The following is a 24482-nucleotide window of genomic DNA, read 5'->3' on the forward strand; positions in this document are numbered from 1 at the left end:
TCAGTATGTTCAAAAACCCCAGGGAGATAGTGGACTAGAAAAAAGGGGTGAGAGTGGACTGGGAACATCAAGATCATCAAATGACACATGCTGAACACATCTAAGTCCCAACTCTGGCCCAAAAGAGAAAGTAAATTCAGTTGCCATTCACTCTGTACTTAGATTGTACAGGAATGCTTTATAGTCTGGACTCTAATGGTGAGAATTTAGCCAAATAAAATCTCTTTTGGCTGCTAAGGGGTCCTTGGAGTGAAAATAACAAAGAAAAGACCATGTGCCCTAACTGGACATATGACAACAGAGCAGTAAGTTCGGTTCTTTGTTTGAAAGCACCCATAGCACAGTATTTTTTCAATGACTGGACTAAGGGTCACACCAAAGTCCATGATAAATGACTTGCTTTTCTTCTAAGTCATTTATTAACCTCAGGATTGTGGAATGCATCACCAAGAGACTAATATTTGCCACTGGAAGGACATAAACCAGAGTTTTCTGGACCACTAAGGGGGAGGGTAGAAAGGAAGTAGGTTTACCCTTGTCTTTGCTATTCTCCCAAATATGGCCACCTCACTACCCTGAATAACAGATGGATAGAGAGTCTTTGACCAAACATATGAGAAAGCTGAGCCATGCTATGATTAAAGCCTCCTGACTCCAAGAGTAGCCAAAGTCACAACTGACAGTTGGGCTATGAATGAGGCATAAAATGACCTACAAATTTATTTTAAATCAACATACTGGTGTGTGCACAGACAAATTAGTGTGGTCTCCATTTAAGTAAAGCCCCTTGAAAGGCTTTCCACTTATTGCATGATGGTTCTATTGCTCAAAAGATCTAGGGGGATTTGGGTGCAGGAAAACACACTTGCACACAATGACAATCATTTATATTTACAGGTTAGAAATAGCTGCTAATATTTTGCTATATTTGCTTTCAACATTTTTCTTTAAGAAATCTGTTTCTATTGTTTCTCATTAAAGCAAAACATGGCTTATTATAGAGATTTCAAGTAATGCAGACCAGAACAAAAATTGAAAGGTTTTTTTAAACACCTCAAGGTCCATCATTAATATTTGGTGTAAATTCCAAGAATTTCTCTATATATGCCATTCTTTTGAATTTCATCAGTTTTTCAATTGACAAAGTTTCCACCTTTGAGAAAGTTTTTTAATTTGATTTTTGGAAATAGGTCAGAGTTGCCAGGAGCCAGCTAAGTCTGGTGAATAAGGTAATGATTTACCTGAGTGACAAGATTTTGGTGCCAAGTCAGGTGTAATTGGTTTTCTTGGACAGAGAGGCACCCGTGTCAGGAGTGCTTTGAACTCCAAGAGCTATCCTCTGAAGGGCTGTCTCTACAGGATGTGTACATGGGGTGGCAGAAGCCTTGGGAACCATAAGCTCTGGAACCAAGCCAGGACTGAGTCCCATGTAAGCTATGAGCCTCGATCCTTACCTATGAGGAGCCTCTGTTTGCTCATCTTTAATGGGATGTTCATAATATCCACTTTTCATGAGCAGTTATGAGAATCTAATTCAATCATGGACATGAAAGCACTTTTGCAAACTGTCCAGCCCTGTACAAATGTAAGGCACTATTATTTAAGTATGTGTGTCAGATTAATCTTGTTTCTTGATGGGCACACCTCCTACACACACAGTCTCCGTGGACGGCCACATCATCAAAACATAAGTGGGTAGGACTATTCTCTTGCCTTCTAGTTTCCTTCAGCTGGAGATTTATCCCTTCAAGGCTGCCTTGCCCTTGACCTCATGATCATTTTACTTGATTTTTCCAGTACCTGAGCATAGGCAAGGGAAATCAGAGAAGAAGTGGTGAGACATTGTTTAAATCACCACCACTGGCATTTCTAGCTTTCAGAAGCCTGGGGAAAAAGCCTGGTAAATGATCTCAGTCTGGGATGCCTGTTTTGGAATTTTAAAAGGATCTGGTCAATTTATCATTTACCTGAAATATTTTTTTGACATTATCTCTCACAGAATAAGGGAATCTGAGAACAGTTAGGAGTTCCCATGATGTATTAAAAAGGGCAAGAAACTAAAAACTTATCACATCCTCAAAAATGGGCATAATAACTGTACCATCTTAATAGTTGGCTGGGAGGACTAAATTTTTAAAAGATTTTATTTATTTATTTGAGAGAGAGAGAGAGATCACAAGTAGGCAGAGCAGCAGGCAGTGAAAAGGGAAGGAAGCAGGCTCCCCACTGAGCAGAGAGCCTGATGCAGAGCTCTATCCCAGGACCCTAGATCATGACCTGAGCAGAAGGCAGGGGATTAACCCACTGAGCCATCCACTGAGTCCTGGAGGACTAAATTTTAGGCACTATTTATGTAGCCAGTACAGTCTGGCACATAAAAAGTGCTCAATGTTAGCTAGTATTTTTGGTGTTTTTATTAATACAAAGATTTGAATTTATAGACTTTTAAGTTATAAAAACATCAGGACATGCTATCAGCAAATTTTGGCATGTAAAAGAATACCTCAGCAATAATGAGCTAATATTACTTATATATACAGATTTAATTTCACCATTTGGATTGTCTTACAATTTATATTTTATTCATTCAACATGTATTTATTGAGTATTTACTATACATAAGGCATTGTGCCATCCATTGGAGATACAACAGTGAACCAAACAGACATCACTCTCATCCCCATGGAGCTTACAATGAAGGCAGCAAGCAGTAAAGAAATACTTATGTGTACAAGTGGTGCCTTCCTGGAGCCGGAGTGGGAACTGGTTCAAAACATTGGTCAAGGCTAGGCCAGCAATGAAGGTTAGAGTGGCAAACCCACCAGTTCAAGGTTAGAGGGATGAAGAGGTACCATCTATGATACCAGATTGATGAGACATTTAGTGGATGATGCAGACATGTGAGCTCTATCGTAGAATACCAAATACTATGAACTCAATGTTGTTTAGCTTCTTGTGATTTAGACAAGAGGAGCTCCTACCTTAAAGACTTGGTTTGCTCTAGAGTGTGAGACCTTTGGGCAGCCTCCCTAGGAATCTACTTGCCTTTCTGATCCCATTCTGTTTCTCTCCATCTCAACGTTGTGCACATAACGTAAACTATTCAGAATTCTGTGAGAAGTTTCAGTTCAGTATTGCCAGTACTGCTCTGTCTGCATGTACATATGTATATACACACATTGGGTCAACCATGATGAGCATGTGTGGAAGTTGGGGCGTGAGGAATAGCTACATCCAGGTGCATTAGCCTGCAGAGCAACAGGCATCTCCATGCTTGCTACGAAGTTAAAGAATAAGCAAAACTAATCTAGAGTGATAGTAATCAGAATAGAATTTGAGGGTGTAATTGGGAGAAGGCATGAGGGAGTCTTCTGGTATGCTGGGAATATTCTATGTCTTGATCTAGATGGTGTTTATATGGCTGTTGTACCTTTGTAAAAATTCACCAAGTTGTAGTTTTATAATTTGTGAACTTCATTAAGTTATGCTCAATAAAAATGTTTTTATTAGAGAGAGAAATAGAAGAGATACCTGAACCCAAAGCACATAAGACAAAATGATGGTCCATCCTAGTAACAATCCAAAGGAGTAGCAGTGTGTCTCCTCTCAGAGCTTGCTGGCATCTGGCCTCTCCTTCCTATCTTGCTTCCAGTCTCAATCCCCAGCCAATGTTAATGCTACCCAGCCACATATAGAAAGGTTGACAATTTATGCCAATAAATCAGGTCCAGTGAAGTGTCAGACAGTACTGATTATTTCCAACTATCGGAAATTCAGCGAGACACAGACTGAAAATTTCTAGACAAATCCAAAGCAGCATCCCTGTTAGTCATCATCAGTATCCCTGATGATCACAGTTAAATACAAATAAACAGAACAATCATAGAATACCAAGGATTTACAGCACTATTAACTTGAAATCCTGGAGAAGAAAAACAATAAGAACAAGAAAATTAACAGAATTAAATTATATTTGTCTTGCCTTTCAACTTTATTTACTGTGTCCTTTTCTTGAAGATTCTGCAATTCACATTAGGCTATTGAAGGCACTGATAAGCCCTATAGTCAACAGACATGTTTACTCTTATTTTGCACAGTGTTTCCTTATATATTTGATCAAGAACATTTTGGGGATCTACGGTTATCATTTATTTTTTCCCCCTCATTTTCTTCCTTGGAAAATCATCAAAGCTCACCATTCCAGCTGCCATCTTGGTGCTATAAAGTCTCTCTTGTCTTATAAAGCAAGGAGGATGTCTGTTGAGCACATCCCCAGCCTCTCCCTACAGCTTTAGGACATCTCAGCCCATAGCAAATTTTTACCTAGATGGTCTACATGGTACAGAATGGGGATCTAAAAGGAGTTCAGAGGGAACTCTGAATTCATTATCCTTCCATTCAGTGAATATGAAGAATGAAGCTGGGGATATGAAAAGGCTCTATTTCTGCAGTTTTTATTAAGCCACCTTGAGAACTGAACCCTGAACTCAATGAATCTTAATGACCAACTATGGCAAATATAAAATACCTTTTACTCACGTCTGTCTTATCTGTCATTTAACTCCCATCTTCTCCCACTTCCTTTTAGATCCATGAAGCTAGAACATTTTCCACACAAACACCTGAATCTACAGCGATTCAGACCCCTCCTTCCTGCCACAGACACATTAGCTGAGAATTCTACCAGAAAGGGAGAATGTGGCTGACTACCTTCTAGGACTGAAGTGGGGTTGGGCTTTCTCTGAGAAAGCCTCTAAAAGACAACGTCATTATTTCAGAACAGATTCTACAGAGAGGTAATGGAGGCCCTTGGGAGGATCCACGCCCAGCTGGAGGCAAAGACAATTCACTTTGTCTTAGACCCTTGGTTTTCTCATTTGCTAAGTGATTCCCAAAGTTCCCACCAGCGCTGATAGTCCACGTACCCAGGGTGTGTGCCTAAGGTGCCTGGCAGCTTGCCCGCACCACTTGCCCATGAGAGGCTCAGGAAGCAAGTAGGATGTCTGTTGAGCACATTACTGTATCATTTCTTAAAGCAAACAAAAACAAAATGGTTTTCTATTGGCATCTAAATGACTCTCTGGCCAGGTTAATGTGACCACTTCAAAGTAACAAGTCCTTCTTGAAATGTACATACCTATGAGGGACACCAGCAGTCTGAGGAAGGAGTGGATTAGAGTGGTCCAGTGGAAGAACACTGAATCAGGAATCTGCAATCTGGTTCCAGCTGAAGCTTTGCCAGTTACCGGCTGTGTGATATTGGGCAAATCACTTAAACCCCCTCAGTCTCAGGTAATCTTGGTGTAGCTCTGGTTGTTTGTTTGTTTTCAGCATTATGGGCCTAACACTAGGAATCACTTCCCTGTCTAGCTCACAGAGATGTTAATAACGCTCCATTTTTTCTTTCTATGTCTATGCATATTTTTAAAACCAGTTAGTTTCACCATACATGCTGTTCTGTAAATTTGTTTTTCAATTTTTTAACAGCATATTATGAGAATTGTAATATGCCTTTTGGTGGTTTTATTACCTGTTTTTAAGGACAGTCTTCTGAGATTGTACCATCTTGGCATGCCAGTCCTCACTTGTGGGACATGGAGTTCCATTTTTGCTATTAGAAATAAATAGTATTGGGACACCTGCGTGGCTCAATCAGTTGAGCATCTGCCTTTGGCTCAAGTCATGATCCCAGTGTCCTGGGATTGAGTCCCACATTGGGCCCCTCACTCAGTGGGGAGGGAGGGAAGGATGAATTGAGGAGAGGAAGGGAGGAAGAAGGAAAGAAAAAAAGGAATAGTATTGCCAAGTGCAGAGTAAAGGAAAGAATCTGGTCTTCTCGAATAGAGATCGGATCTCTCCTGGGCTACTTATACAGACTCATCTATCTCTGGCGGGAGTTGAGATCCCAAGGACAGAAGGACTGAAGGACTGGTCACTCAGAGGAGAGGAAGAGGCTCAGGAGAACAGGGCAGGAGCTGTATGCCATCTGTTTATTGGGAATTGAGGTACCAGACACTTGTATGGCTGTTAGAACAACCCTATGAGATAACGGTTGTCCCCCATTATCTAGGGGCAGTAGCTAGGCCGCCCTAGCAAGGGTGAACTGAATGTGCGCTCCTGGCTACCAGCGTTAGAGGGGAAGCTAAGAAGGGACCACAACTACCTGCTCCTGTGCCTTCACCCTCTCTACTCCCCAGCAGGTATCCTCCCTTCCCTCCCACATCTACATATTCCATCCCCCAATGCCCTACTCCTCTCTGGTACACCCCCCAGATACCCATTGACTTACCCTCTCTGGAATTCCCAATCACATATTTAGCATTTTATTACAAATGATCTAACTCTCAGATCCTTTGGGTTACCACAGTTGATTAACACAGCCTTGCCTGTGTGCAATAAAGGGCCTACAAGATAGAAAAACTCCTGTTTTTCTGAAATATTGTTAAAATTTAATAATCCCACAATACAGTGAAGATAATCTATGCCAAATGCTTGTTTTATTGTGAACAGTCTTATATTTAAAATTAAATTTAAATTTTATTTAAATTTATTTAAAATATATTTAAGTATATTTAGTATATTTAAATTTAAATTAAATATACACTTTAAATCTGCTAAACATTTTTTGCCAGCCTCTCTATTACTCTCTCCCAGTTCCATCCCACCCTCAAAATCAGGATGCACACTAGAACCAAAATTTCCTACTTCCCTACTGGAGTGCGTTTATAAGGTTTTGTTTGCATCTCGGCTTCCATTCCTTACCTAAGCAATGAAGTGACAGAATGAACATTCACATTCTATTCCTGGCACTGCCAAAGGTCATGTGCCTTTGGCAAGTTGTCTCCCCTCCCTGAGCCTCAGTTAACCCGTTTGTAAATGACAGATTCAGACTAATCATAGACATGCCGCCTATTTTACTGGATTCCGATTATGTATTCATTTTGCTCAGAGTGTGTCTCTGGTCTTAAATTATCAATGACTCCTAAAGGAGCCTAAGGCCTTGAGAGGCGATCCTTCAAACTGGCCCGAGGCGTGTAGGGGGACCGTTTGCGTGAGTCCCCTGCCAGGAGCAGGAAAGTGCAAAGGCAGTGTCACCTCTCGCCGCGGGGCCGGCGCGCAAGGCCATAGAGGACCTCTCCCCCAGCTCCACGCATTACAAGTCAAAACAACCTCACTTCCTTGCTGACGCCACGGCCAGGCTGAGGCTGGAAATCGATCTGCGATCTTTCTGCTCCAGCACAGCCGGGCCCCTGGCCCATGCGGGCGCGTGGACGCGAGGGCGAAACGGCGGGGAGCTGCGCCGGAGCGACGGGCAGGGGCTGCTGACGGCGGAGAAAGGAGCGGGCTTCCGCGAGGGGCATCCTCTCCAGCCCACTATCCCCCCAACCCAGGACGGTTGCTGAGCCCAGGGGCTGGGCGAAGGGAGGAGGGAGACCCTCTCACCCGTGGAAGGTGAGGGGTGGGGACAGGCAGAATGGCCAGCCCTCTGCTGAGGCTCCGCCCGCAGGACTCACCAAATCGGTGCTGTCCAACTCAATCAGGGGGAGTGGCAGAGCCGAGACTAGAACCAGGGTCCCCTGGCCCCTTCTAGCTCTCTGTCACCAACAGGGTTTCCCAGCCAAAAGGCTTTTTCTTGGTTTCTCCACAAACATACTTCTAAGTTGTTGCACTGACCTGTCGGACTGATACATAAAGCGTCAGAGATTTGCGCAGTTGAAACCTGAAACCCATCTCTCCCTTTGGGATCTACAGCGGAACTTCCTTGCTTGTTTTACTTGCCATTAGCTCAGAACTTCTGCAGCTTTCACACTCAGTGTGTGAAAGGCCTATGGTCACCCTGGGAGACATGAGAAAACGTCCTGATCACGATCCCACTGTAAGAGTGTGTCACACAGCTAATATCCACCCTGTGGACGGGATGCTAACTGCATCTCTAACCCAGCTGCTGGGTGGCATGTCTGACTTTATGCTCCAGTCCTGTGTCATCATCATACACTTGCTATCTGAAGGTAGCTGCACCGTGGGTGAGCTCAACCCGGTGTATTTTGGGACCAGAGAGAAACAGCAAAGTAACCTCTCTGCTCAATTAAAGTAAGGCGAGGGGCGGGGCGGGGTGGGGGAGGGGGGCTGGCATTGCTATCATCATGTTAAGAAGTAACATTTATCAAGTATCGACTGCGTGCTAGGCTCTGTGATAAATTCTCACAAGATTATTTTAATGTAATCCTTAAAGCAACCCCACCATCATCCCTGTGTTACAAAAGAGGAAACAAAAGCACAAAAATTATACAGCTTGCCCCAAGTCACCACCTAGTCATTGTCAAAGTGGAGATGAGAACCCTGGGTTCATTCAGAGCTTGTGCCTTCAACTGTTATGCCCTGTTGTCTCTCATGATGGAATGAACATTTTGATTTTAAGGGAAAAGATAGCAGATGGGGAATAAGGAAATTTAGCTTCCATTTTTGCCCTGCCTCTTCACAGAGGTAAGAGAGTGGTATCTCTCCACAGGAAGAAAAACCTCCAATCATATAACCTTGCTTTTAAGCTATATGAAACACCTGAAACATACAGAATTATGTGCAGATGTGCATTTTTTCTGGGAAGAGCAGACATAGTTGCATTGGCATTTCAGAGAGAGGCATATAAATAAGTGCTCTGGACTATCTCATCTTTATAGCCTTTTTCTTGCCAAACAGCCTACTCTACACTGTCTTCTAACATTTTAAATAATGATGCAATAGCAGCTTCAGATTCCAGGACACCTCTCTGTCCAGGGCTCCTGGCTTCATGCTGGCCTTTCCAGCACACCCGCATGTCCAGATAGTGATCACAGGAAGGACCACATCGGGATGGGATCATCAAATTCATCCTCTACCTATTTGCAACACCTCAGCATTTTTGCTTTCGCCTGTTGTATTCGTTACTTGCAACCAGACTCTAAGTTTGTAGAGAGAGACACCAAGAAAAGATTTCGGAACCCTTTTTAATTATACTATAAAAAGAATTCTAGTGATGGAAACTCCACCAGGCTTGGGGTAAATTGTCCATTCATTATTGACGATCTGCAATGTCCAGAGCATAGGGCAGTGAAAGACCAGATCCCTGACTGCCTGGAGATTCAGAGGGACTAGCAGGGAAATGTTAGGAAGATGGAGAGCACTAGGAAGAGTGGGCCTAGAGAGGCAGGAGGGGCGTCCTTGCGAGGTGATGGAATTTGAGCCAACCTTGAAGAATGAGTAGGAATGAATTAAACCAGATATACAGGTCAGAGTGGGGGAAGAGCACCCAAAGCAGAGGAAACAGTTTGTGGGAAGGACCTGAGACAATAAAGAACCTGGCCCGTTGGAGGAAGTGAAGGGCTGGGCTGACTAGAGCACAGGAAGGAGAATGGTATAGGCTGTCCCCACACCTACAATGAGGCTGCTGAAGGAGGCAGGACCAGCGTACGCAGGGTTCCTGGAGTCAAGAAACATGGGTCCTAGAACCAGCTGTATGATGCTGTGTGTGTGTGTGTGTGTGTGAGAGAGAGAGAGAGAGAGAGTCCTAACTGGTTGTGTCATGCTAGCAAGGAAGGCAACATCTCTGATCTTCCATTTCCTTAGCTTAAACATGCAAGGTTCGAACTAGATAGCTTCTAAAGTCCTTTCTGGCTCCACTATCTTGTGACTCTTGTGACTTTAAGGAAGTGAAAAAGAGTGAGTCAGTGAGACTAACTGGTCAGTGAGAAAGAGAAAACGGGCCCCTGATACTGGGGAGATGGGTGGCACTATCAGTAAGTCCCTGATGTTTTCCTGCCGAATATAAGCAACTTCATAGAACTTCACCATCAAACAAGACCAGTCTGTGACTGTGAAGGACAGAGACAGAAAAAAAAACACTTCGCAATCATGTCTGAGCACAGATTAAAAAAAAAAAAAATTAACATTATCCAAACCACAAAAACAACCAAATATCCCCCTACCCTGGCTCAGATGACTACTGCATCTTTACAATTGCAGCTTCAGCCTCTCTCTAGTCTTCCTTCACTTTAGACAAGAGTCACTAAAATGCCCTCTCCAAATTCCCCTCACACAAGCCTCAGCCCTGTAGTTCTTCCTACTACCTTCTCTGAGATGACCCACAGTTCTGCTTCTCCGCAGTGAGTAACAAACCACACTTGTCCAACCATAGGGCTGTGCCTCCAAAAGGGCCAGGACAAGGGCCAGCCCTCACAACCAGTGCCTCTCCCATTCTGCACCCTAGGTGCCTCCCTTCCCTCTTGTCCTGCTGGTGCCTGGCTGCAGGGCATTGACGTAAGTCCCCTCCCCTTCCAGCGTTCTCTAATCTCCCATCAAGAGCCCTACTCTGAGCCTCAGGGTCTTGGGAAGTGGAGCTGTGATGAGGAGGAGAAGAAAATGAGAGAAATGCAAGAGGACAGCTTCACAAAGGCATTTGCATTCATCAGTGATAAAAGCAGAATGAAAGTGATCTCCAAAGCAAACATTTTTTCCCTCACTTGAAGTTCTGGGCCTCCTCCTTTCAGGCCTCCACCCTGCCAAGACCAGGCATGGGCTACATGGGAGGTAGTGGTATTTCTGTTTCCCAACCAAACCACACCAATTATACCCTCCCTTAAGGTCATCTTCATAGGAAGGTAGCTGGTTCCCAGGGAACTGACTCATTTGGCAGCATCAAAGGGGGTAAAAACTGTTGCTGCTGGTGATTCAGTGTCTCAGCTTGGACTTCCCATCTTCAGCTACACTTTTTTCACTGGGGGGAGTCCCCACTACACAACCCACTCCATTCTCTTCATGTGAAAAAATGGCAAACAAACAAGACCCCTGATGTCTCCTGAGTGAGTCAGATGGCAACCAGGGAGAAGAAGTGGCCTGTTTCTCTGGTCACAAAACAGACTGTTGGACTCATTGCCCTAATTGAAAAGGCTAATGGAATCGGCTCCTTTGAACTTTCAGAAACCATTGTGCATACCAGGCACATAACAATTTCCAACACTGTCAGCCTACAGTCATACCAAAGATGGAGACTTCTCTGTGTTCAGTTTACTTCAGGGGGCAGCAAACTCTCTCTGTAAAGGACCAAATAGTAAATATTTTAGGCTTTGTGGGCCAATGTCTGTTGTAACCACTCAGATCTGCCCTTGTAGCACCAAACCAACCATAGATAATATGCAAGTGAATAGGCCTGCATATATTTAAATAAAATGTTTACAAAAAGATGTGGGCCAAATCTGGTGACAGATGGAGGCATCAAAGTGGAAGGAGATCTTTGTAAGGCCTCTGTGGCCTCCTCTTACCCCAGCAGGTCTTCGGGAGCCTCTCACAGGCTCAGGAGCAAGCGGAGAGACACTGATAGTGCACTGGATAGACACAGACTGTCCAATGTTCAGGACCGTTCCAGCTTCTGAAGGAGAGGTCTTTCTGAGCCCCCAGAAGGGCTGACAGAGTGAGCAGAAGACAACAGAGGGTACAGGACAGAGGGGATTTGTGAATCTTAAATCTTAAGATTCTTAAATCTTCCAGAATCTTAAATCTTCTTTTAAGATTTTGTTTATTTATTTGAGAGAGAGAGCATGCAAGCACGAGGAGGAGGAGAACCAGAGGCAGAGGGAGAAGCAGACTCTCTGCTGAGCAGGGAGCCCTATGTAGGGCTCAGTCCCAGAAGGCTGAGATCGTGACCTGAGCCGGAGGCAGACACTTAACAGACTGAGCCACCCTGGTGTCCCTGTGAAAGTGACTTCTAATGGCCACATGTACACAGGATCCTGAACCTTCCTATCTGGAGCTAATCCACTGGTTGTGAGGAATATATATCCATTTGGCAAATCTGAAAGAGGAATTTAATAATGAAAGAATCAAGTTTAAAATTAGAGCTCCCGGGGTGCCTGGGTGGCTCAGTGGGTTAAAGCCTCTGCTCTCGGCTCGGGTCGTGATCCCAGGGTCCTGGGATCAAGCCCCGCATCGGGCTCTCTGCTCAGCAGGGAGCCTGCTTCCTTTCCTCTCTCTCTGCCTGCCTCTCTGCCTACGTGTGATCTCTGTCTGTCAAATAAATAAATAAAATCTGTAAAAAAAAAAAAAAAAAGTTTAAAATTAAAGCTCCCAAGATTCTGCCAGAGAAAGGTAGAAGAGAAGGATCACTAGATAGGTAAATCCCCTGGCTGGGAGGGAAGGCCAGAAGTGGCCAATCTGTGGTTAATGGACATTTTCTATAGTTCACAAATCATGCATACTTTTTATAGATACAGAAATACACCCTAGCTACTGAGCAGTGATTTATGAAGTATGTTTCCTGGAATACTGGTTTTGTAAGATGTTAACAATTATTACGTGAGAAGAATTTCAGAGAAACTGAAGAATGAATTGACATTGACAGGAAACTACTGTGTGTGTGCGCCAATGCATTTCTGCCTTATTAGGTTATGCTTTGAAAAAAAAAAAGTTATAACATTGGGGAAAAAAGGTTCATTTTGAAATTATTCTTAGGAAACAGATTTTCCAGAGCCAAGAACAGACTACTAACCCATGCCAATGCAGATAAAAAAGAATTGTTTAAAATAGTCTAGCAGCAGTTCTCAAACTTGAGTATACACTGGATATAGAGCTTATTAAAACCAGATTGCTGGACCCCCTCCCAGAGTATCTAACTCACTAGGTTGGGGTGGGATGCAGGAATTTCTAACAACTTCCCAGGTGATGCTGTGACTGATGTGGTAGTCCAAGGACTTTACTTTGAGACCCACTGCCATGCCCCCAGCCCAGTGCCTGACAGATATGAGAATCTATTCAATATTACCTTTCTGCCTGAGATTTACCACATTGCAGGAAATCAGTTGGATGGGTTTCCACCACATGTGAGGGTATGCTAGATAATCCAGCTTCAAAGTCAGGCTTATGGAAACATATGTGGCTTTATTTGGGGAAAGTGTTACTATGCTTTGAGATCGTCTTGTCCAAAACAGCTTCAGGTGTCTAGTGGAGAATCTTCTCCTGGGGGCAAATGAATGTAGCATGTTCCATGTTTTTAATGTACCATGTTTTTAAATGACAACTCATGATCCTCCAACAAGTACACATTTGGAGATGCCAGTTATTTCCTGGCATTTCTTGCCAGGGGGACGTTTCTTCAAAAATAGAAACAAATTCAAAATGAATTTAACAGGGGGTGATAGTTCTTCAGAAATAAAATTCAGTTTGAACAACTGCATTGTGATATATCTGGAGATTTTTTAAAAAAATGCCAGTACAGATTCTAACAGGACTGTGAAACAAATATATATTAGAAAAACAAGAAGAACCCAGATGACCAGAATGTTGATGCGAGTCACCCAAATTATATTGTGTGAACAAAAGGCAGCAAACATGTCCTGAGATCTGTCACAAAAGGGCAAGGACACAATGCCTGTCAACCTCAAGTCAGTTTCAAGCATGGTTCCATTTTTGTTAGCTTACTCTAAAGACTGACGTGAAGAGGTTAGAAAAAGTTCACAGGATATTAACATATACCTCTAGAAAAATATGAAATAGTCCTAAGCAGAAAGGTTTGAAAGAAATTTGAATTGTTAAGCCTGGAAAAATAAAAGGAAGGCAACTCTATTGCACCATTAAATGAATTAGAATTTTTTGCCTCTGGACTTTTGCTGCAGTGATAATGTAAGCTAAAGGAAATAGCCCTAATTTTTAAAATATATGTGATTTTGGTTAACTTTAAGGCAAAATGTTCTTTAAAATAGGATGATGGGAGTATGTCATTTTGGGCCTTAGATTTTGCAAGAAACTAATAGTAGCTGGGATTTTCACAGAACTCTTCCATGATTCCTGCACAGACAAGAGCAAATCTGAAGGAAGCAATTGCCATTATCACTGAAACAGCCCAAATGCCCACCAGTGGGAAAGTGCATGAATAAATTGTGATATATTCACACAATGGGCTATTAAAAAAGCAGTCAAAATTATGAACTATATAGTAACACATAATAATTGAATTGTATTAATATAACATTAAGTGAAAAAAGTCTCAGAAGATTACATGTAGCATGATGCCCTTTTAAAATGTTTAAAACAATTAAAATAATTTTAATGCTTCTTAGGAATACATGTAAATACAACATAACCATATAAAAGGAAAACAAGAGATGGCTACAGTGAGAAAGCCTGGCAATATCACTGGTGGGCAAGGATACGGGTCAGTGGAAATTCTCATTTACTGCTGATGGGAAGATAAACTGGTTACAACCATTTGAAAAACTTCTTGGTATTACCTACTAAGTTAAACATACACAAACTCTATGACCCAGCAATTCCACTTCAGGCATGTACTCAACATATTTCTCAAAAAGACATATTCAATAATGTTCACAGCAGCACTACTCACTAAAACCCCAAACTGTGGGGCATCTAGGTGGCTCAGTCGGTTAAATGTCTGACTCTTAATTTCAGGTCAGGTCACAGACTCAGGGTGGTGGGATCGAGCCCTGCATTGGGCTCTGTGCTCAGTGTGGAGTCAGCTTGATTCTCTCTCTCTCTCTCTCTCTCTCGGCCCCTCCCCCTGCTTGTGAACTCTCTCTCAAAATGAATAAGTAAAATCTTTCAATAAAACTGTAACAGGGGAATGGATATAATGTGCAATATAGTCATATAAAAATGCTATATGACAATGAGAAGAAAACAAACCATGGTTACATAAAACAGTATAGATGAATCTTGCAAACATAACATTGGAAAAAAGAAGCCAGACACAAAAGAGTATATACTACATAATTCCATGTATATAAAGTTCAAAAACATGAAAAACTGATCTGTGATGGTAAAGGTCAGGCTACTGGTTACTTTGGATGAGAATAATGACTAGGAAGAAGCATGAGTGAGGTCTCTGGGGCTCTGGTTCTATTTCTCAATCTAGTTTCTTGGATTCTGGTTTCATGAATGTGTTACATTGTGAAAATTCACTTATGATTTGTGTATATGTCTTGATGTCTTATATTTCAATTAAAAGTTTGAGAGACAGAGAAGAGAGAAAAAGAAGGTAAAAATTTTATTTAAAAAGAATGGGTGATATAAAGTAAAAAGTGGAATGAATGTAAAAATGGAAGTAAAAAGAAGTAAAATGGAAGTAAAAATGGAAGTAAAAAGAATGAAGAAGTAGTATGCTTATGGGTTAAGCATATTTTTCAAAATATATTTCAAAGTATATATAGTATGACCAGATAGTAAAATCATTTTTGCAGTGTTTTTCCTTCATATTTAATGTTTATATCTATTTATATAGCCATCATTTTTTCCTTAGGTAAACTTTAAAAAAAATTTTTTTCAACCTATTTTTATTATGAATTTATGTAGGATAAGGAAAACTCAAATATGCCTATCCCAACCTTTTAAATAACATTTTACAGTAACATGTTTTCTGATTTAAAAAATTATACATTTAAGTTTCAAAAACAAAAAGCAAAATGGGAAAAATCCATAATTCTACCACTGAGAACAAATCACTCAACATTTTGATGTATATCTTCCCAGTCTTCATTATGATTAAAAAAAAAATTTTTTTTTGTATTTCTTTTTTTTTTTTAATTTTTTTTTTTAATATATTTGACAGAGAGAGATCACAAGCAGGCAGAGAGGCAGGCAGAGAGTGGAGGAAGCAGGCTCCCTACTGAGCAGAGAGCCCGATGTGGGGCTCAATCCCAGGACCCTGGGATCATGACCTGAGCAGAAGGCAGAGTCTTTAACCCACTGAGCCACCCAGGCGCCCCCACCCCGCCAAAAAAAATTTAAAGCCGGGGTTGGTGGGGTGGAGGGGAAAGCAAAGAAATGATGGATATGCTCAGGATAATGGTCTCTTTAGTGGGAAAGACATAGGAGCACAGGATGCAGGAGGGAAACCTACAGGGAGGGTACTACTAATGTTCTTTGGGATGCTTATTCATTATTAAAAATAACTTAAAAATAAAGAAATAAAAGTGAGTAATGGTGATCAAAAGATATAAACTTCCAATTACAAAAAAAGTAAGTCATCAGATATAATGTACAACATGGTGACTATATAGTTAATAATACCACATTGTATATTTGGAAGTTGCTAAGAGATTAGATTTTAAAAATTTTCATCACAAGAAAAAAAATTTATAACTATGTGTGATGGTGGATGTCAACTAGAATTTTTGTGGTGATCATTTCACGATATACACAAATATTGAATCATTATGCTGTGCACCTGAAACTAATATAATGTTATATGTCGATTCTATCTCAATAAAAAAATCTCCAGACAATACTAGAGAATCAATGAACAATGGAAGTAATTTAAATAATAAAAGAATTCAGTTAGTTATCAACATACGTAATTAACATACAAAAGTCAAGAGCTTCCATAAACACAAATAATAGCTAGAGAACATAAGGGTAAAGAAAGCGCCATTTATGGGCGTCTGGGTGGCTCAGTGGGTTAAGCCGCTGCCTTCGGCTCAGGTCATGATCTCAGGGTCCTGGGATTGAGTCCCGCATCGGGCTCTCTGCTCAGCAGGGAGCCTGCTTCCTCCTCTCTCTCTGCCTGCCTCTCTGCCTACTTGTGATGTCTCTCTCAAATAAATAAATAAAATCTTAAAAAAAAAAAAGCGCCATTTATAATAGCAACAAAAATAATTAAATACTTAGGAACAAATTTAAAAAAAATGTGCAAAACCGATGAGAGGAAACACTCTTGAAAGACATGAAATTACTCTTTTTTTTTTTAAGATTTTATTTATTTATTTGACAGAGATCACAAGTAGGCAGAAAGGCAGGCAGAGACAGAGAGGAGGAAGCAGGCTCCCTGCTGAGCAGAGAGCCCCATGTGGGGCCCCATCCCAGGACCCTGGGACCATGATCTGAGCCAAAGGCAGAGGCTTAACCCACTGAGCTACCCAGGCACCCCCACATGAAATTACTCTTGAAACAAAAGAAAAGGCATCCTTGAAGTTCTTGGATAAGACAACTCAACGCCATAAAGATGTCAATGTAATACAATCCCCATAAAAATATCTACAAGCTTTTTTTATGAAGCTGGACAAGTTGATGCCAAAGTTTATAAGGAAGAACAAGCATGCAGGAATAGCCTAGAACACACAAAGAAATGAAAGCTATAAATGTAGACTAGTCCTACCAGGTGATAATCTGTACTATGAATATCCCTAATTAAAACAAGGTGCTACTGTGGTACCTGTGTGGTTCAGTAGGTTAAGACTGCGACTCTTGTCTCAGCATAGGTCTTGATCTCAGGGTACATGAGTTCAAGCCCCATGTTGGGTTTCATGCTGGGCACGAGACTACTTAAAAACAAAAACAGCTACTGCCGCTGCCATAAGAATAGCCACACAGACAAGGATAGAATAGATAAAAGGGGTATCTTCAACCACAGAGCAAAGATGGGCTATTTATTTACTTATTTAGTTTAGATGAGCTTTTTAATAAATGTTGCTGGCACAACTAGGTAGTCACTTGGAAACAAAGGTAAACTCAGACCCATATCTCATAATATACACAAAAACTGATCAGGAAACTAAATGTAAAATTTAAAAAGTTAGATAGAAAATAAATTAACAAATTAGAGTGGAAAAAAATGCGGTGAGCTCCTCTATAAACTCAGTGTAGGGAAAATCTTTCTAATAATTCAAAATCCAGTGACAATAAGGGAAATAATTCATAAATTTGACCACATAAAATGTATTTTAAAGTTGGGTGGTAAAATAAAGTCAAAGAACTGCCAAATTAGTTGAAAATATTTGTAACAGGGCACCCAGGTGGCTCAGTAGTTAAGCATCTGCCTTTGGCTCAGGTCATGATCTCAGAGTCCTGGGATCGAGACCCACACTGGGCTCCCTACTCAATGGGAAGCCTGCTTCTCCCTCTCCCACTCCCCCTGCTTGTGTTCCCTCTCTTGCTGCCTCTCTCCGTCTGTCAAATGAATAAATAAAATCTTAAAAAAAGAAAATATTTGTAGCATATCCCACAACTTAAGGTATTGTATTAGCTTAAGGACTAATATCCATAATATATAAAGAACTCTCAAATTTTGAGGGGGAAAACCCAAAACTCTGATAGAATAATGGGAAAGATAAATGAACAGAAAAATGTTTCCATAAACAAAAATAAAAATAAAAATAATTTAATAAATAAAAACAGAGCAGGTATGGACCAATGGTGAGGGTGTATCACCAACCAAGGATTATGATTAATACAACTCTATGTACCTAAGGGCCAGTCAAAACTCTAGGAATTCCCATGATAGATTTTATGCTGAAAATGAAAGTAGCTTAGTCTCCTAAAAACCTAAAATGCTATTACTAAGATACATTTGGGTGCCCAGACAAACAGGGAAAAAAAGAAAATGACTTCTCTTCCCTTTTGTTGCTGAAACTCACAGTTTTCCCCATGGGTTCTGAATTCCAACTCCCATACTGGGTAAGAGTGGCCACCATGATCCAAACATTGAGGTGTCAGAAGGTTTCAGGGTGAACCTGTTATTCTTCCCAGGTCCCTTCCACCTCTAAAATTCTGTATTCCATTTTTTCTTTTTTTTTAATTATGTTCAGTGAGCCAAAATATAATGCATTATTAGTTTTTGAAGTAGTGTTCAATGATTCACTCGTTGCATATAACACCCAGTGTTGATTAATGACCTGGTCTCCCAAAACAATCACTTAAATCTACCCACTCAGTTACTGAGGCAAGAATGGCTTTCCCAGACTCCCTCCTCCTAACTGCGGTCGTCCCCGGGGACACTTCTTATTCCCCATAGCAGAACCCCCGATATATATTTGTTTCTATGTTAATATCCCTATCATTGTTATAAAAATGAAAGATTTAATAGGGTGAGGAAATAGGATGAAATAAGCACAGAAAGAAAAAGCAATATGTTGAGTAATGTTAGAACACAAAAATGCACTCTTTGATTTCTATATTCTCTAGAGCTGGAACTCAAATTTGGCTTCAGCTTCCTAGCAGACAGAGCAGAGAAGCAAACAGGAGGTAAGAGAAGATTTCATAATGCCTATAACATTGGAGCCAGTTTTTCCAAAGACTGCATTTCCATTTGCTTAGAGCTGTGTCCCAGCAGTGTGTTTCGACAGGCTTCTGCTATCGGCCCGTGAGAGCCAACAGCTAAATAGCAAGGATTTTTACAAGTTGGTTGTTAAATCATTAGTAGCTTGAAATCTGCCAAGGTGGGAACATTCAGCAAACACTACAAATCAGGTCATTTTTTCTTTCATTTTTTTCCTTTTCTTTCCCTATTTTATTTTTGCCTCCAGAGAGCAAGTTTACCAGCACACCCTGCATTTTCCAAAGGTCCTTGTAGGGGAACACTATTCTAGGTCAGAGTTGCTGCAAGTGGGAGGGAGAAAGGTTTGGTGTACAAGTTTGTTGAATGCCATGGAAACATCTTGCAGAAGAAGAGAGCAGGAACATGTATGCCCAAGATCAGAGAATGACTGGACCCCACCCCCTATTTCCAATACAACCCTTTGGAATTTCATTCCTGGGATTACAAGAAATGCTATGCCCAGGAGAGATGGACATACCTCCCCATTCAAAAATGCATCTAGAGAGACTGGGGAGGTCCCAGGGAAGGATATTATGCTTTTCATGAGGTTAACATTTCCCAAGACTGTTTTTCACAGCATTGTTACTAAGAGTTTCATGCTGAAATAAATTTCAGAATGAGTGGGTTAAAGTTATCTTTAATGCAGGACTTCTCAAAGCCTTTGGAAGGCAAATGTGTCCTTGTGGCACAGAGTGTACATCAATTCCCAAACTTACTTTACCTGAGGACACTGTAGTAGCATATCTTGGGACACCAGGCTAAAAAAACACCTGGCTTATCAGGGTTCCTTGCGGTTTTGAAAAGTTGTACCAGGACATTATTCCACAGAAATATTTTTTTCATATAGGACTTGAAGCTCTGACATTTTTCTTTATAAAGACATGAGTTGCATATCTTTGCTTCTCACCTGAACCATTTAATTATGCCCATTGGTGTCCACACATCCATCAGCAGAGCTTACTTAAGGCATGAAGGGAATCATTTTAGGACAAGAAATTTTCTAACTCATACCCTGTGTCCCCAGGAACTCACTCTGTCCTGTTGTGGAAACCAGGCATCGGCAATGTCAAAGCCCAAAGCCAGCACACATTTCAACTTCTAAGACTCTACAGCAGAGAATGAGCATTTCTCATCATTTTTTAACCTTGACTTTTTCACCTTCCCTCAACTCCCATTCCATTTCCTTTTTTGTCTTTTTCCTTCTTCTTAATAGCTTTATAAACTCCTAAGATGGTTTACTGTGATGTGGGCAGCCTACATATATATTCACTCGCCTAATCATTCATGGTGTCCTTCTGGATTCAGGGCCACGAATGGGAAAGACCAGGCCATGTTGTCACAGAGCTCACAGTACAACATTAATGAATGTTCATTTCCTCTCCTACTTATCTCCTTTATTTGCTTTGCCTTGGCTCTTTCTCCCCATTTTGCTTGACACTCTATGCTGTTCCTCCCCAGTCTTGTTCATCCTTTCTCCTCCCTTCCTTGATAGCTTTTTCCAATGACTAACAGGAACCCAGCTCAGCTGGTTTTTATCACGCTCCTGTCCTTGCATTTTTCCAACTCAATTAAGCCATTACCAGGACTAAATGAGGCATGGACTCTCCAAAAGTCACACCTGTTGTCAGGGAGATGGAGGGTAAGAACCTGTGCAGCTGGCGGGTGAACAGCAAGCCAGGCTGGAGGGAGGCAGCCGAGTGTGACTCGGCAGGTTGTGTTCCCCCAGTGCTGAAAGAGGGCCCTCATTTTAAAACAAGATGTCCCTTGCTTTAATACAGAAGGAATGAAGTCTGACACAGACCTGAGGATGGTCACATTAATGATGACAGATAAGATGTCTCTAATTTTTTAACAAATGCACCCCAGGTGCGTATAAAAACCCACATTGTGGATGTGTTCTCAGCTAGAGGTAAAGAAAGCTGTAACCAGAGCCAGGTACATGGGTTTTGTGATTATTGGTTGAACTTTCTCAGGTTTTTCCCTATTCACCCTCATTAAAGTGTACACGTTTCACCTTTTCTGCAATGGTGGCTTCACACCTTACTGTTACCGTTCTTTATGATTAGTATGACAAAAGAGGCCAAAGATTATAGTATAATAAATCACAGACAAATCAATGTATTCACTGTATGTAGATAAATGATTTCTACTGGAAATCAATTTTGGTTTCATAACCACCTTTTCTCTAGGCAACCTAGAATTTTTATGTCTACATGTTAGGAATCAACAAATTATATTTTTTTGAGCTTGTCATGCCTCTAATTTACTGAGTGGTTTTATTTATTTATTGTTTTATTTATTTATTTATTTCTGAGTCCTTCTATGTTCAGAGGTCTATGCTTTGGTTTTGTCTAGCTGAAATGTAGACAAAATCATTCTTCTCTAGAGTTACACAATTTCTGGAAATGTTAAAGCCAAGGGGGCAAGAACCAAGGTGGTTTTTACTTTGATGGAAATCCAAATGTTGCAATATTGTCTTCTAACCTTGCCTTTCCATCCTCTGTTCATTCATCCCTGACTCTGGAGCTTTTTGGACAAATGCAAGTTCAAGAGATATTGACACTTTTCAGTATCAGGTACCATGTTCAGTACTGAGAAGGCAACTGTGATCATGATGAAGATCCTTCCCTCAGGAACCTTTGGTCTTGTGGGATGACCCTTCTCTATTTTGTTCTACAATTCCCCCCAGACAACTGCTCGTTTTTACTGGTCATGTTTCATTCATTCTTTCTTTCAGCAAATATTTGTGAAGCACATATTAAATTCTAGGCATTATACTTGGTGCCAAGCTACAGGGATGAGAAGAGACAGGCCATACCCTCAAGAAGTTTCTGGTCCCCACTTTGAATTAATTCTCCTTGAAGTATCTTCTGCCTCTGTACTTTCTCAACACCTACTTCATGCCTCTTTGTAGCATTTGCATCACTACTTATAATACGTATCTTTATCTCCTTTTAAACCATGAGTACCTTGAAGGCAACAATCTCAACTTCCTCTCCTAGGTTCCTCACATCCCCTAGTGTTTAACACATTGCGGGGGAGCTCAATAACTGTTTTTGAATGAACCAATAATTCCATGAATTTACAAATTAATGAACCTATGGAGCCGCAGACCAATCTGCCTGACCTCCCATCCCACATCTCCTGGATTAGGAACTCACCAATCACTCATCTGTTAGTACTGAAACACTCATCATGATTTCAAGGACCTTCTAAACATAAAACCAGCTGGTACACGGGTCATTTCCTCTTCCAAATATATTTGCCTTTGAGATAAAGAACAAATACTAGCTTCAGCTTGTGTTTACAACACTTTCTTACAGGAGGACAAACATGATTATATATGATTTAAATGAAATGAACTTATAGTAAGGAAAACAAATGGGTTCGCTTGTGACTCTTGGATAGATACTGTTAATATAGCTACAGAAAGAAGAAATATAATAACAATGGCTTAAACGAGCTAGAAGCATTTTCTATCTGTCATGTAAAAGTCTGGAAACAGTCTCATACAGAGGTTCTGCTCCATGAAATCATCAGCTCATGGCACCATCATTCCCTAAGATAGGGTGCCTGGGTCAAGATGGGCTCCAGCTGTCACCTAGATCTCCGATGCAGCAGAAGGAAGGAAGAGGGATGAAAAGACAAAGGACAAACACGAACTCTTAAGCAGTTTCTTGGAGGCTGCCACAGGCACCTCAGCTGACATCCCACTGGTCATAAAGGAAGTTGAGGGAAGTGGTTTTTATTTCGGGTAACCACATGTCAAGCTAAAAACAATTTTAGTGTGACATAAAAGGAGTACAGACAGGAGGGATACAATCAGATGTCCTTACTGCAGATACTGCAACTGAAGTGTTAGTGACTAAGGACTTATGTACTTTGATTCCTGCAAGCTGAAGTCACAATGAACTCCAAGTGTTAATTCACTGTGCTATGATCACAGTTGACACTGCTCTGAGTGTCACTTTCAATGACAGCAGGACTGAGGGAGAAGGAAAAGAAAGCTTTTGCAGTAAGGAAACTGGGGGGCAGTGGGAGTCTGGGAAAGGCGGCAGCAACAGCAGTGACAATAGCAATTGAAAGGGGAAGACGGGGTGGAGAAAGATGGTAGAGTCAACAGGACAAAGTGGTTGGATATTGGAGGAAAGAATGAGGGAGAATTTAGAACAATTTAGCTTTCAAACAAATTAGACCCTAGTAATTGGACTAGAAAGGGCAGTTTGGAGACTGCATTGGACTGGTGGAGTTAACTGCTACAAATTGACCCGAAATCTCTCCTTGATCTCTTACTTCTCACCATGAATTTTCTTTTGAACAGACTAATGAAGTTAATAAACTTCTCCAAGTAGTTAATCTTTCACAGAGAAAATTTAACAGGTCTTAGTGACCTACCTTAATCAGTAATAATGTTCACTCTCCGAATTCAGTACACTACTCCAGACTCCTTAAAATTCTTAGTTCTTGAGGTATTCTTAATTCAAGTGCCAGAATTTCTCACTTGAGTAAGTTGAATATATGGAGAATCTATTCCCCCATCTAGAAAATAAAGTTGGTATTGTACTTGTGAAATTTAAAATACACTGGATGTTTAAAGGACGTGACATAATGTCTGGTTCAATAAATGCTAGTTTTTGTCTCCTTCCAAAGTGCTTTTTTTTTTTTAATGCATTCATTCAACATTTATTCAGCACTTACTATTGCAGACATGGCTAAATGCTAGGGAACACAGCTGAATTTAGTTCTTGAAACCAAAGTTATCATTTTTTTTTCACTTCTGAATGGTGAGATAAATTCTGATCCCCTATACCAATGTGCCTGCCTACTGGACTGGGAGTTCCTGAGGGCAGGGAACATACATACATTTTATATTCCTGAGGGCAGGGAACATACATACATTTTATATTCCCAGTCCTCAACACATGTACTTATTAAGTGTATGAATGAATGCATGACCAAGGTCCAAGAAATGAAGCCAAAAATCTAAATGCAGGACTGGAGTCAGAGAACTATGGTAGTTCTGGATGGATCATGGATGTTCAGACATGAGGTCATGGAGAAGTTCAGACATTATGGGAGACAATTCCATGAATGCTGAGTGTCCGTGGGGGTACTCCTTCCACATGGGGCCCAGCATCTGCTAGAATGGCTATTGGAGGAGGTAGCGTTCCTAAAGGGCAAGAGGCAGCATGGGACATGGGAAATCCAGGCTGTGCTCCACCGCTAAGCTGGATGCCTCAGTGTGGGGCTTTGTCTGGCCCAGAGGAGTTCTTTTCTCCATTCACACAAAGGCCCCAGTTTGCCAAGCTACACCGCGTGGATATGAGCTCCTAAAAACTGAAAGATTAGATGTTTTCCAGGCAAAGTATAGGCCAGAGGGACCAAAGAGGGGGAATGGGATGGGTGGGGT

At 41.2% G+C, this 24482-nt stretch overlaps 1 protein-coding gene across 6 annotated transcripts in view; it reads left to right on the forward strand.

Annotated features, from left to right (window-relative positions):
• Positions 1–24482, forward strand: part of CASR (calcium sensing receptor) — a 75215-nt gene that overhangs the window by 21643 nt on the left and 29090 nt on the right. The window contains exon 1 of one of the 6 annotated variants that reach the window (XM_032334941.1): positions 19682–19692. The exons of the other annotated variants lie outside the window; for them this stretch is intronic. The gene's annotated coding sequence lies outside the window, so the exon portion shown is untranslated. Of the gene's footprint in view, positions 1–19681; positions 19693–24482 lie in introns of those variants that run through there. 6 annotated transcript variants of the gene reach the window in all.

This window comes from Mustela erminea, chromosome 1 (genome assembly GCF_009829155.1).
Source record: "Mustela erminea isolate mMusErm1 chromosome 1, mMusErm1.Pri, whole genome shotgun sequence".
Classification (NCBI taxonomy): Eukaryota; Metazoa; Chordata; class Mammalia; order Carnivora; family Mustelidae; genus Mustela; species Mustela erminea.